This window comes from Rhinolophus ferrumequinum, chromosome 10, assembly GCF_004115265.2.
Source record: "Rhinolophus ferrumequinum isolate MPI-CBG mRhiFer1 chromosome 10, mRhiFer1_v1.p, whole genome shotgun sequence".
Classification (NCBI taxonomy): domain Eukaryota; kingdom Metazoa; phylum Chordata; class Mammalia; order Chiroptera; family Rhinolophidae; genus Rhinolophus; species Rhinolophus ferrumequinum.
This window is the reverse complement of record NC_046293.1, coordinates 52355784-52369753: the sequence shown is the minus strand read 5'-3', so window position 1 is coordinate 52369753 and position 13970 is coordinate 52355784. Positions and strand designations below refer to the sequence as shown.

The following is a 13970-nucleotide window of genomic DNA, read 5'->3' as shown; positions in this document are numbered from 1 at the left end:
CCGAATAGAACCTGAAGATTCCAGCTGCCCAGAAGTAGCTGACTTATAGTTGGTTTAGGGGTAGCTATGGAAGGGGCTCCGGGCAGCTCACAGCTCTCAGGGAGGAGGCACACGTCACTTCCTGAGCACCTACTATGTGCCAGGCACCAGGCACACTGACACATTTCATTGGTATAATGACCTTGTGGGGGATTTCTGCTCTTTTCTAGAAAGGAAGAAAGTGAAGTTCAGAAAGAATCATGCAGAAGTGAATTCAAAGGCCAATCTCCCAGCACTAAGTACAGCTACCCACTTACCCTTGGGGACCTCCGTGGGGCCAGACAGTGCCACCCCTGGAAATCACCATTTGTTCATTCATTCCACCAGCCAGCGTTTAGCAAGGGCTTCCTGCCCTCTGCTTTGTGGCTGCTCAGTCCTGGAGGGCAGCCTGCAAGAAGCTCTCCTGGAGGAACCAGGCCTAGCTGGGAAGGGGGCACCTGGATCCCAGGTCCACTAAGGCAGAGACAAGTGTCCCACTGCCTGCTGGCATGTTGCTTCAGTGGCCAGGGAGAAGTGTCTCTGGTTGGGACTAGGGCATCTGTTGGGCAGTGTGCCCCTGCACTCAGCAGGAGCTTCCAGGCAAGAGATGTGCACACTCTCCCCTGGCCACGGCCTGCAGTGGGAGGGCAGGTGAGGGAGGTGGCCTCCTTTCATTCCTGTGGTTTCAGGTGCCTGGCTGATGTCAGACCTGAGCAACATATGGGACTCACTGTGTCTGGGGCCCGATTGGGGGCTGAGACATTTCTTTAAAAGCTTATCAATCACTAACTACTTCCACTTTGAGCCCATCCCCATCCCTGGCCTAGAAGAACTCATCTCCACACACACCCAAAGACAGCTTCCCCTAGGCCCTCTGCACTACTCACGCATGTCAATGGCGCTGCAGACCCAAATGGTCACCCTCCTGGGGGTCTCCTATTCCCTACTTCAGTGAAAACACATACATACACAGGCAGTGAGAGCAGCCCGTGCACACACTACCACCCCTCACTCCCTCACACACACAACCACATGTCTTCATGCTATTGCCGTGCTCACTGGTGTCCCAGGCGCAGAGGAGCTCCTACTTAGCAGAGCCTCACGCTCCTCCAGGTATCCACAAAAACACGTGACTTTCCACTATCACACATGCTTCCGTGTGTACACACAGTATACAAAGTGCTTACACACGGCCAAAAATCTGCAGAGCCCACATGCCATTCACACACTCATGTGCATTCTACACTCACACAGACACACCTGGCAGGATGTACACACTCAAATCACACATCCACACCAGACACACACGTGCATGCATGACACACGATGCCCGAGTGTCTACCATTCACTTACTCATGTGCACTCCTAAACCAGTGGGACCTTCAGGGTGCCTGGGGAGAGGATACGACTTGAGCAGGGAGTGGAATCCTGGAGGCAGGAAGCTGCAATCCCCAGCCTCACCTCCAGGGGCCGCTGCCCAGTCTGCAGACCTAGCGCAGGGCCTCCTCCGGCTGAGGCCCAGTCAGTCTTCAGGAGGAGAGAGACAACGTGCAGAGAAGACAGCCCCGGCTCCCTGCAATGTGTAGGATGACTTCTTGCTCCAAGAGGGGAGAAGGGGCCGCTTGAACTCAAGGAGGAGTCTGAGTGGGGGCAAGTGACTCCTTGGGGGCAAGAGAACCAGGGAGGAAAGATAAGGAAGTACCAGAGGAAAACAGAGGAGCTGGGGAAGGACTGGAGGGAAGAAGGAGAAGAGAGAAATGGAGGGAGATGAACAGGCTAGTGCCAGAAAGGGAAGGGAAACTATAGAGGGGAGGAGGAAAGGGAAGGGAGTGAGAGAGAGGAGGAGGAAGAAGAGAAAGGGAGTGCCTTTTCTGGAAGCAGGAGCAAGGTTGGGAGGGAGGCTTTCCTTTCCCCTCTCCTGGGCTGACTGGACCACCACGTCCCCATGGGCAGCAATGCCCTGGGGGATGTACTCTGCCTCAGCACCAAGAGGACAACTTCCAACAAAACCCAAGTGGCAGGTGACCCAGGAGTAGGGGACCTCTGGGGTATGAGCATCTTTTGACCCTACTCACTCGGCTCGTGGGCCCATTCAGGGCTCTGTGGACTCAGACAGTGAGCTGTAAAATGCAAAGATGTGGAGACTTTCAGAGCGAGGCGAGTCCAGGGTTTTCCCCCCTTGTGGCTAAGCTGTCACCCAGCCTGCCTATCCTCTCAGCCCTGGGGGCCTGGCCCCACTGTCACAGGATTGGGCTGTGAGCCTGGGGAGCTAGAAGGTTCTGAAGGAGAAGCCCAAATTACAGAGGCGATGAGGGGGCCGTGGCCCACGACCTTGTCCAGCAACTCTTCACCCTGGACACACTCCCAGAACCCCGTCCCTCCAGCCCCTCCCAGAGCACCCCCAGAACTTGGTCATCATGCCCAGAGCCCACCTAGGGCTGTTCTGTGGCCAGTGGGAACCTGTTGAGCCACAGGCTCTGCCTCTCCCGGTTTCTGTGGCCCAGGACTCAGGCCCAGATGGAGGAATACTGACTGTCCCTTAATCAGACACTCCAAGTGGCAGAGAGAATGACATTGTGCTCCCCATTTTTCAGATGGTATCACTGAGGTTTTGAGAGGCAGCATGTCTTGCCTGGAGGCCTCTGGAGGAGACCAATCTTTGAGGCCTAAAGGGAGGAGGTGGCAGAGCGGAGGCCAGGGTCAGGCCCCTGGCCTGCTCTCCCTCCAGCCCTGCCCTCTGCCTCAGCCTGACCCCTCCAGCAGAGCCCTGACCCAGCTGCCCTGTATCCCACCCACATACCTGCCTGTGCTCCAAACACCCTCCCAGTGGAGTCCCGCCCTCCCACCTGGGCAGGCCCACATCCACTCCAGACCACACGCTCACTCTATAATCATCCCACCCCCTCTCCCTCCCCAGGAGCACGCCACCCTCTCAGCACTCCCTCCTCCACAAAACCTGGAGTCAGACCACCCCGTCCTTCTCCATTCCCACAGCACTGCAGCCCCACCTCTGATCATGTCTCTCCCCTACCTAGAAACATTTCAATGGCCCCTACCTCCCCCTGAAACATAGTGCACACTCCTCAGTGTGGCATTCGAGACCCGTTTGAACTTTTCTGGCCTTTTCTCTGCCCACTCCCCTCCCCCACACACCCAATGCCTTCCAACCACACAACTGCTTTCTTGTCCTGCAGGTCCCCGCACAGGGGGGTAGAATGTAACCTTCAGAGCTCCCATAACTCCCTGTGCTTCCCCCTCCAAATGCCTGTCAGAATCCCCTCTATGCGGCAGGACCCAGTCAATCTTTGCCACATGATTACCCGTAGCACCTGACATACTGCTCAGCTCCTAGCAGGCGTTTTATAAATACTGTCTAGTAATGATTCGACTCTAACTATTTCACTGAGGGCGTGTCTGGCTCCTCATCCACCAGGGTGGGCCAAGGAAACACTCAGGGAGGGGTGGGGCGGCTGGAGCTCAGTTTGAGCCCTCACCCCCATGTGCCCTCTCTGGGAACTGCACCTGCCCTTCTGCATGGGTTCACAAGTGGCAGCAGGCCCACTGCAGTACCTGAGCTCCCAAGGACTATCCCTGGGAGAGGTGGCTTGACAGCCCAGCTAGGAAGTTGGGGGCACACCTTGTCAACACAGCGCTCCCTGCATACCTTAATCTCCTCAGACACTGTAAGATCCGCGGTTGGCCAAGAGAGCCTAGACACCCTCCCACTGCCTGCCTGCAGGTCTGCAGAGCCACCCAGAGGCCCCAAAAGGTGACATCACCCTCTTCTCAACAGCTTTCCCAGCTCCTTCACTTCCTGGAATAGCTAGAGCAGGGAGAAGATGCGTGTGGGCCCTGCCCTTGGAAAGTCACCAAGCTGGAAAGTGAGGAATGAGCCTGTCACTCAAGGCCCAGACAGATCCAGAGACAAAGCCAAGACAGGAGGCTGGTAGACATGTACTCTTGAATGACAATAGCAACGCAGTAATAATGGCTGCCCCTCGTTAAACACTTACGAAGTACAAGACTCCAAGCTAAGCAATTTATAGATGTTTTCTCATTTCATCCTTCCCCTAAGTCTATGGGATAGGTATAAGCTCTATTTTACAGATTGAAAGAAGAAGTTCAGAGAGATCTAGAAATCTGTGCAGCATTACACAACTAACCAGTGGCAGAGCTAAAATGCAAATCCAGATCTGCTAGCTCCAAAGCCATGCCTTTTCTACCTCACGTCATGGCCACCCCTAGGTGGGGGTCATCACTCTAGGTGGGGGTCGTTACTTCTCTTCTGAAAATGCCTTGAGTGCTCCCCACTGCCAGTAGCATAACCTCTCCCAGCTGAGGCTCTCCACAACCTGGCCCCTGCCTGCCTTTCCGCTGTCACCCCCACCCACACCCACCACACCTCAGATTTCAATCTTGCCATTCTTCAAATACAGCCCTCTGAGCTTAGCTTCTGCTGTTCACTCGGGCTCAAACACCTGCCCCATTTTACAGATGAGAAAACAGAGGATTAAGAATGTTAAGTAACTAGCCCAAGGTCACGCAGCCATCAGGAAGCAATTGAGCCTGGTTAGAACTCAGGTCATTAGAGCATCAAATAATAAATCATTAATTTGTGTTACAGACAATTAGGACATGGGAATTAGCAGGTCATGCTGTGAATGGTACAGAAGAAGGTCGGGGAGAGAAATCAGGTAGGTTCCAAAGTGGAGGAAGGCCAGGCTAGGCACTGAGGTATGGCAGGGTCTGGATTGGCAAACTTGAGAGGGGGAAAGAGTAAGAAAAGTACAAGAGATGAGAAAAAAAGAGAGAGGGAGAGAGCAGCTTGTCAATGGGACACGGGGAGGCAATGTGACATGGTGGAGAGGGCTGTGGCATGGGGGTCAGGAGACTCACAGTGTCCCCCAAAATACTGTGTGATCTTGGGCAAAGGTATCTCCTCTCTGGGGGGGTTCCTTGTCTATAAGTGATGGTTTCTGGAGTCCGACCCGCCCCTGACATCCTAGGATTCTGACTGTGTGTGCGGTGCCACCAGCTCTTGAAACACAGGGTCTGACCCCAGACCCACAGACATAGGGCACAGATTTGCACACCAAGAGCCGACAGGGGCCAGCAGCCAGTACCTGACAGAGCACACCTGCCAGGGCACACTGGAGGGCTGGCCCCCGTTACACACTGGGAGTTGTCCATGCATCCCTCTTCTCCACGCATCTGTGCTACAAGCATATGGGGACTCGCTGCATTGGGGCCAGTCCTGTGGAAGCTGGAACACAGGCGTAAATGAATCGAGGTGGAATTGTGGGTCACGGGGAAGGAATAGGTTATGCCCACCACAAGCTAACATCCTAGACCCAGTACATCTTCAGGAAAGGGGAAGAGAATGGGGGTCCTTAAAGGAGGGGCAGAGGAAGCCTCCTGGGAGTAAGGGCAGGGATGTCAGGACTAGAATAAGTGGCCTCCCAAATGAGAGAACATTTGGGACACAAGAATGGTCCCCAATCAAGACAGCACTGCACCCAAACAGAAAGAACCTTCCAGATCATGAGCAAAAGGGACATCCTTCCTTGGGTGCCTAGGGTGAAACACAGATTTGCTGGAGGGGTCAGAGCCAGCTGGGGGCAGAAAGGACAGCATGAAAGACTGTGGACACACGTATGCGTGTACACATATGTGCGTGCATGCACACACACACAGACACACACACACACCTGCACAAAGACCCCCAAATCAGATCGTTCATCTCCCCGCCTCCAGACTGAGCCCTTCATACTGCTCTCCCTCTCCAGAGAACATACGCTTCACGTGACATGACATGCAGCCCTGGAAACCTGAAGATCTTTCCATCTCACCTTGCTCCCTTTTGCTGTAGTTCTGATGCATGTGCTTCCTTTGTGACTCAAGATGTGCCAAACGGAAACAGGCCCACCCGCCTCTGTGTGGCTGACCTCCACCCTCTGGACCATGAACTCAACTCTTATCATTCCTGCCTGTTTGACCTCCAACTCTTGCCCCGAATAACCCTGTCGTGGTCACCCCAGAACGCTAAATGAAGGAATGAGTGAGCACTTGGAAGCCCTCATGGTCCCCCAGTGGCCCACGTCACTGAACCTCAGGATTTATTCCAGAGCTGGAGACCTGGGCACAAGAGTACCAGCTCCTCTGCTTACTGGCCGTGACACCTTGGCCTGAGTTGCCACGTTCCACAAGGTCATGGTGAAGAGTACACGAGAACTGCTTACAAAGCACTTCGCACAGAACATTGAAGAAGCCCTCAGTGAGGAATGCCTCACTTGGTATTAACATGGGGCCTTCACTTTAACTCCCCCCGCCCTTATCCCGCCACCCCATCGCTTGAGTACAAAGGTCTTCTTGAAGTCTAATCTCCAGCCTTCGTGCCATAGCATGAGCCAGGGTTCCACCTTCGTGGAAGTCTGGGGACTGAGGTGGATGAGACCACGCTGGCGGGTTGGAAGAACCGCCTTCCTGGAAGGGGACAGATTACAGAGGCGCCAGGCCCAGGGCTCCACACCGTGCACCTGCCGAGGCTCCATCGGAGATCGGGGACCCGCCAACTTACCCCACCCCATGATCTCATGGCTGCGTTTGCCAGGCGCTGGCTCAGGGCATACGTGCTGACAGTGAAGCCTGGGCACAGAGCCCAAGGACAAGATGTGAGGACCAACAACGGAGCCGACCTCACAGGGCTCAGACTCGAGGTCCCCGTGGCCTCTATGTGTGGCCTTTGGCAAGTGACCCCCTGTCTCGGCTCCTCCTCCCAGACCCCTTCATGCTGCCCAAAGCCTCTCTCCCACGGCCCACCCCTCCCCAGTGGGTGAGGGGAGGAGAGGCTCCCTCTTCTTTCCCAAGGGTCAGTCTCTCCCTTCGCATCTCTTTCAGTGTCTTTCTGCTCCAAACTACCGGCCCTGGATGATGTTGTTGTTTCAAAGCACAGAGAGTTTGCTGGGCAGGCGATGAATGGCCAAATACTGTCATTCCTGAGGCTGCTGCAGACACGCATCTAAATGCCAGTCATAAAGTGACTATGAATCCCCAAATAAATGCCTCTGTGCCAGTTTCAGGGCGTCCCTATGGGTGAGAACAGATCAGGAGTCAACCCGAGTCCCAAAGTTCTCCCACGTCTTGCTCCTTAACCCCTCCTTTCCCAGCCCGTCCCAGGATGCCCTCCCCAGATGCTCCCCTCTCCCACCACAAAATCCACCGCTGGGGGCCCTGGTTGGACAGGGTGCAGCTCCAGGAACACAGCACGGGAGACGTGGCGGGAACCCCGGGCCTCGGCCCTTGTGCTCCCAGGGATGAAGAGTCATCTGTGTCTGGGGCCTCAGTCAGAAGCCCTGCCGGACCACAGAGGCTCCTTTTGCCTCCTGACTCAAAGGCGAAGCCCTCAGCTTGGACCTAGAGCTTGTCCCTGGGGTCCTCTTTCTGCTCCCCATCTCTCTCTCATCTCAGCCAGCCTCCTTACACAGTCCTCTTACTCCACCCACCTCTACCCCTTCCTGCTTCTCAGCTTGCTTCACGGCCCACCCCTCCTACAGGAAGCCATCGGGTATCAGCCCCTGTCCCTCTCCAACCACCACCTAGTCCCCAGGCTGGGTCTGCTGCTCCTACCATGGACGGTGGCCTGGGATGCACCTGTCCCTCCCACGCTCCAGGGAGCACCTCAAAAACCCGGGGAGGGCCTCTTTCTCAAATCCTGGGTCTACCCCTTCACCACCACACTCACATACGCTCTGTCCTCCCCTCCCGACTCCTGCCCCTCCAGGTCCTCTCTGTGAAGGTGAAGGTAGACCCAGGGCACAACCTGTTCAGCAGCTCTGTGAATCCGAGGTTTCTTGCCACTGTCCTCGGCCCAGCCCCAGCCCCAAAGTAACCAAGCACAGGACTGTGGGCCTGCCATCCTCCCTTGGCACCCTGGTACCCTGAGAGGAAGGCAGCAGACCTTATTATCATTCCCCTCCATTGCTAAGACTCTCCACCTCCACTCCTTCCTCATCTCTTTCCCAAGACATCCCACAGAGCAGATGCCTGGATGGGCCATAGGCCAAACTGGGCCAAACTCATTGGAGAGGAGACCCTAGCCCAAGGCTGCACCACATTTCCATGTCACTTCCAAGTGGCACCAAGAGGGCTAGACAGGCATGTGGTTGGACAATCCCCACCCAGGAAGCAGGGCAAATTCCCAGGATACCAGGTCACTGAGCCAGGGCTCTGGGAGACGGCTCAGAAATGCTGCCGCTGGGGTGCTAGGTGCCTGCTGCTCCCCTGCCTTACTCCACCCCAAGGAAAGCCTGTCCCTCTTCAATCTGGTCCACACCCGACTGTGCCGGGAAGCCTTCTCTGGCCAACCTCACCCAGCTCACAGCACCACTTATCCCGCGTCCCCTCAACACTTAGATCCGAAGTTTTCCCTATATTTCTGTGTCCTTGTTTATGTGTTGCTTTACAAATGTTCTCATAAAGCCACGTCTTCCACGGTCATTGCTCGTTGTGAGAGTTCGCAGTTTTAATTAAACCCATTTTGCTGGAGGAGTAGTCCCTGCCTTTAAGGAATACCAAGCAAGGCTCTGAAATCTAAGTCACATCTCTCTTCCTGCCATTTTTTGTCCTCTTGATAATCAAGCAATCTCACTGAAGAAACTCCCAACAATGAGCAGTTTCTCCTCATGTTCTAGTTCTTGCTTTGACTGCCAGGGAGGCCCTAGATAAGGTAGCCTGGGGCAGGAATCTCTGGGGAGTACCTGGAAGAGGTCAATTTCTCCTCAAGGGAAGCTTCTCCCTTTGGCACACTGCAAACCCTTCCGAGACCAAGCTCCCTATTCCTGGTCTCTGAAACCAGACTGATCGCCAATGCTGTGTCTCCACCGACCTACCCGGCCTTCTCTTCAGATCCTGGAGAGATGGACCTGAGGTTGAATCTCAGCTCTAGCTCTTATTAATTGTGTGGACTTACTTAAGTGCCCTGGTCCTTGATTACCCTATCTGTGAAATGCTCATGATAAGAACATTTGAAGAGAGCGGCAAAGACTGGAGTGAATATATGCAAATCATCCTGAAGCACCTGCTGTGGCATCCTCACTTTGCAGAGGACACTGCAAGTCACTTCAAGGTCACATAGCTAGTTCTGGGGGGTGTATTCATTCACCCAGAAAACCTTCAGTGAGTCCCTACTGAACCAGGTGGAGTACTAGGCTTATCTGCTTATCTAGATAAACTTACAGTAGGAGGAGGCAGGCCTGCAAGTGGGAAACACTAGTAGGATGGAGTCGGTTCAGAGCTGTGAGGGAGTATGAAGGCATTGCTGTGGACTCACAGAAAGGGGCCAGCAGTCCCTCCTCAGCTCTTCCTTCTGGCTCCAGAGGCTATTTTAACTTCACTTCAATCATAAAAGACATGTTGGTGGGGTCAGCGAATGAGGCTTCAGTGGTGGGACTCCGCCAAGAGTGGCTTGTCCTGGACCCTGTGAACTGGGCTGCCCCAAATGCCCTCGCGCCCCCTCCAGGGGTGGCCCCAAACCAGAGCAGGCCTAGGCAGCAGCTGTCCAGCCCCACCAGAGACGGAGAGCAGGACCCAGACCCAGGGCTCCTACCCTGAAATGCCATCAGCCAGCTGAAATTTCCAGCCCGCACAGGGCACCCAGGGGGTTTCGGGGGAGGGTGGGATTTACGCTTCTCCCCACCCCCACTGGCACCCCAGTGGGAAATGTGTTGAGCTTGTCAACATCTCCCTGGCCACAGGCCCAGAGTGCTCCTGTGGCTCCTAAATGATGGGGCAGAAGCCAGGTCATTAGGCAGGGGAGACTGTCATTAGTGCAGGTGATGCCACCGCCACACAGACAATGGCAAACAGTCATTAGTGGCTGTGTCACAGGGATGAGGCAATGCTGGCCGTGCGCAGGGAGCCACCGCTCACCTACGTGGGGCTGGAAGAGCACACACATTCGCACACACACACAGTCACACACACACAGGAGAAAGTAGACACACACACATTCACACACTCACAAACGGAAGTGTGAGTAGATGCTCACGTACTCACATGGATGTGAGTAAACACACAGCCGCACACAAACACAGTCACACACGAGACATGAGTGGGCACGATTGCACATGCAATGCTCACTTGTTCACACACAGGGGAGGAGCAGATGTGCTCACACACGCCATGTTCACACACATTCACATTCGGGGTGAGTAGGCACATTCACGTTTTCACTCACAGGCATGTAAAAGACGCTCACACGATCACATGTCCACACGTACAGGAGGATGAGGAGACACTTGCACACTCACATGCACACAGCAGTATGAGTGGACACTCACTCACACACGCACACATTCACACACACAGGGCACAAGAGACAGGTGTTCACACCCTGACATACTCAGGGTGTGAGCAGACAGACTCACACATGCATATACACAGGGACATGTAGGCACACGCGTACACACACGCACACATGGGTGTGAGGAGACACACATTCACACACCTGTACGCCCACAGTGCACCCACTCGCACACAGAGGCTGAGCAGACACTGCCCAGAAAGGCCCACAGGATCTGAGATACCCCACACACACACCAGGTCACCAGACAGGCAGATATCTCCCCCGCCCTGAGAGAGACAGACACACAGACCACCAAGAGCCCCAGAGCAGAGAGGTTCTCAGACATGCCCGCCCATTTCACCCACTTCCTGCTTCAGAGGCCCAGCACCCAGGAAGAAGAAATCTGCAAAGTGCAGAAGCAGGCAGGCTGCGTGTGCCCTAAGGGTAGAGACCATGGCAGTTTTAACTCTGAAGCCCCCTCCAAATCCCCGGTCCTAATGGCTAGCACGTGCCTTGGCTCCCTTGAACTCCCAAAGAAACGGGCTGCTATAGGCCTGTGTCTAAGAACCCAGTAGGGAGAGACAGAAAGGGTGGGCTGGGATCATACAAAGAGAGCACCTGAAATCTAGCCTCTGTCCCAGGTTTGAATCTTCCGTCCCACCCTCGTCATCAATAGGCTTTCATGTGTCAAGCTATGGGGCCCGACTTTCACTTCAGAAAATGTGGGAAAGCGGGGGCGGGAAGAGAGACAGCCTAGAGTGGTGGACAGAGGACGGGTAAGGTAGAAGGGAGCAGACTGGAGTCTGAGTCCCAGGTTCAGACCCTAGCTCTGCATCTAGCGGGGTGTATTAGTTTCCTGTTGCTCCTGTAACAAATCACCATGAACTTAGTGGTTTAAAACAACACAATTTTTCCTCGAAAATCTAAGAATAGAATTCCATATGACCCAGCAATCTCTCTCCTGGGTATCTACCAAAAAATCTGAAAACATTTATCCATAAAGATATATGTGCTTCAATGTTCATTGCAGCTTTATTTACGGTGGCCAAGACATGGAAACAGCCAAAGTGTCCTTTGATAGATGAATGGGTAAAGAAGTTGTGGTATCTATACACAATGGAATACTATTCTACCGTAAGGAAAGATGAACATGGGTGGATTTGCAACAACATGGGTGGATCTTGAGATGATTATGCTGAGTTGAAATAAATCAGACAAAAAATGTCGAGAACTATATGATTTCCCTGATATGTGGGATATAAAACTGAGAACAACAAAAGAACAAGACAAACAAATGAAGAAACAAAAACTCATAGACACGGACAATAGTTTAGTGGTTACCAGAGGGTAAGGGGAGGAGGGATTCTAGAAGAGGGTAGACCGGGTCAAATGTGTGGTGATGGAAGGAGAACTGACTCTGGGTGGTGAACACATAATATGAGACATACATGATGTAGTACAGAATTGTACACCTGAAATCTATGTAACTTTACTAACAATCGTCACCCCAATACACTTTAATAAAAAAACACACACAATTTCATTATCTTACAATTTACAGATCAAAAGTCCAAAATGAGTCTGAATGGGCTAAAATCAAGGTGCCAACAGGGCTGTGCTCCTTCTGTAGATACTAGAGGAAGATCACTTTCCCACCTTTTCCAGCTTCTAGAAGCCACCCACCTTCCTTGGCTCCCCTTCCATCTTCAAAGCCATCAATAGCCAATCAAGACTTTCTCACATCGCATCACTCTTCTCCCTCCCTCTTCTGTATTTAAAGGAGCCCTGTGAGAAGCTGGGCCCACCCAGAGAAGCCAGGCTCACCTCCCCATCTCAAGATCCTTAATCCCATCAGCAAAGTCCCTTTTGCCATATAAAGTAACATAGTCCCAGGTGCTGGGGATTAGGATACGGACATTTTGGGGTGTCCATTATTCTGCTTCCCACACTGGATGACCTTATACAAGTCATTTAACCTCCCAGAGTCTCCCGTCTTCGACTGTAATCTAGAAATAACTCCTACCTCGCTGGTGCCCATGGGGATTCAAAAGCCATCTGAACAGGGAACATTGTGCCTCCCACTGGGGGTGTGGGGAGTGTCCTGGATTAGCAGCAGTGCCTTTCTCTTTTCAGCTTCCTGAGGATAGAGGAGGAGCCCCATGCAGCGGGAGAAAGGTGGGTACCTGTGGGGACTGCAGAGGAGGCACCTGTGGGCTTGGGCAGGGCCTGATGGCTGAGGTAAGGATGGGTAGGGCGTGTGGGTGTCTGCGAGGGTCGCTGGGTCTGGGCGGCAGTGGGGCCCTGGCATGAGGGGGGCTATCCACACCGCTATGGGCATAACACCTGGGATAGGAAGCGGGTGGGGCCGGGGCGTGCTGCTCCTGCTCGCTCCCGTTTTCCTCTCCCTCATCTGCTGCCACGTGTGTGCAGGGCCCCGGTGCAGGCTGCTATTACCCTGCTAAGTGCAGACAGCACAGTGATGACCCCGGAAGATAAACCCTACGGAGAGGAATCACCCTCTGGAAAACACTCATTAGTGCCCAATCGCACCCAGTGCTGTTTGCCCACTCAGGAGGCGACAATGGTACCTCAGAGAGGAGCTGAGGTAGTCAGATTTTTACTGGCCGGTCCTGCTCCATGCAGAGCGCAGGCCAGGGGCTCTGTCCTGAGCCTGCTGCCTCCCCATTGGCCCAGCCCTGCGCCTGCTCCCTCTGCCCCTCCCTCACGCATCCCCACCCCACCTATTCTCCCATCTCCCAGTCCCTAGCTTCTCCCAGCTTCTCCCAGAATCTCAGAGCTTAACTGTGGGCTAAGAGTCTAATCGCCATGAGGGAGCCTGGCCTGGGGGCTGTTTGGGGGCAGAAGAGCCCGGCATAAATCCCACACCTCTGCAAAATGGAGCTGCAGGGCGCCTGGCCTGCTGCGCAGCGTTGGGGAGATGAAATCGGGTCACCTGTGTGAGCACATCTGTAAGCCTGGGTACTAATTTGGGTTATGGAGACACATGGAAGGACTTCCTCCTCCTTTTGTCCCTCAGACACAGTGGGCAGGGCTGGCCTCCAACTGGCCTCTCACAGATGGCCGCCTTGGAGGTCCCCACATCTGGCTACATCAGGAGATCCCCGACGCGTGCTGGAGGAAGTAGCTGGAAGGATAGGGAGGGAGAGAACACAGCTCCCTGCTTAGGGTAGATCCTGATAACTGGGTGCTGAGTGCATAAAGTTCCACCACCGAGCTCCTACTGTGTGCTGGACACCATGCTCGGTGCTGGGGATACAAAGATGAACAATCCAGTGCCGCCATAGCTCAAGCTTCAGTTCTCAAGATCCATCCTGAGAGCCTCCTGTGTGCCCTGTACGGGCACTCCCGTCTTCCTCTCCCTCATCTGCTGCCACGTGTTTGCAGGGCCCCGGTGAGGGTCCTGAGGACCCCTGATGAGTGCGACATCCCTGCGTGGGGCATAGTCTGCAGGCTGGTGGCTACTCGCCTGGCTGCGATTTCCCAGGCTGGCCGGCCTGTCAGCTGGCACTGGGCATGGCGTCATGCCCAGCGCCACCCTGGGCTGCTGCCATCCTGGCAGGCTCACAGAGGCCGGGCACTGATCGCTTAA

General features: G+C 54.3%; 1 pseudogene; it reads left to right on the top strand.

Moving 5' to 3' along the window:
- The first annotated feature begins 1058 nt into the window (after positions 1-1058).
- On the top strand, positions 1059-13970 carry LOC117028811 (uncharacterized; annotated as a pseudogene).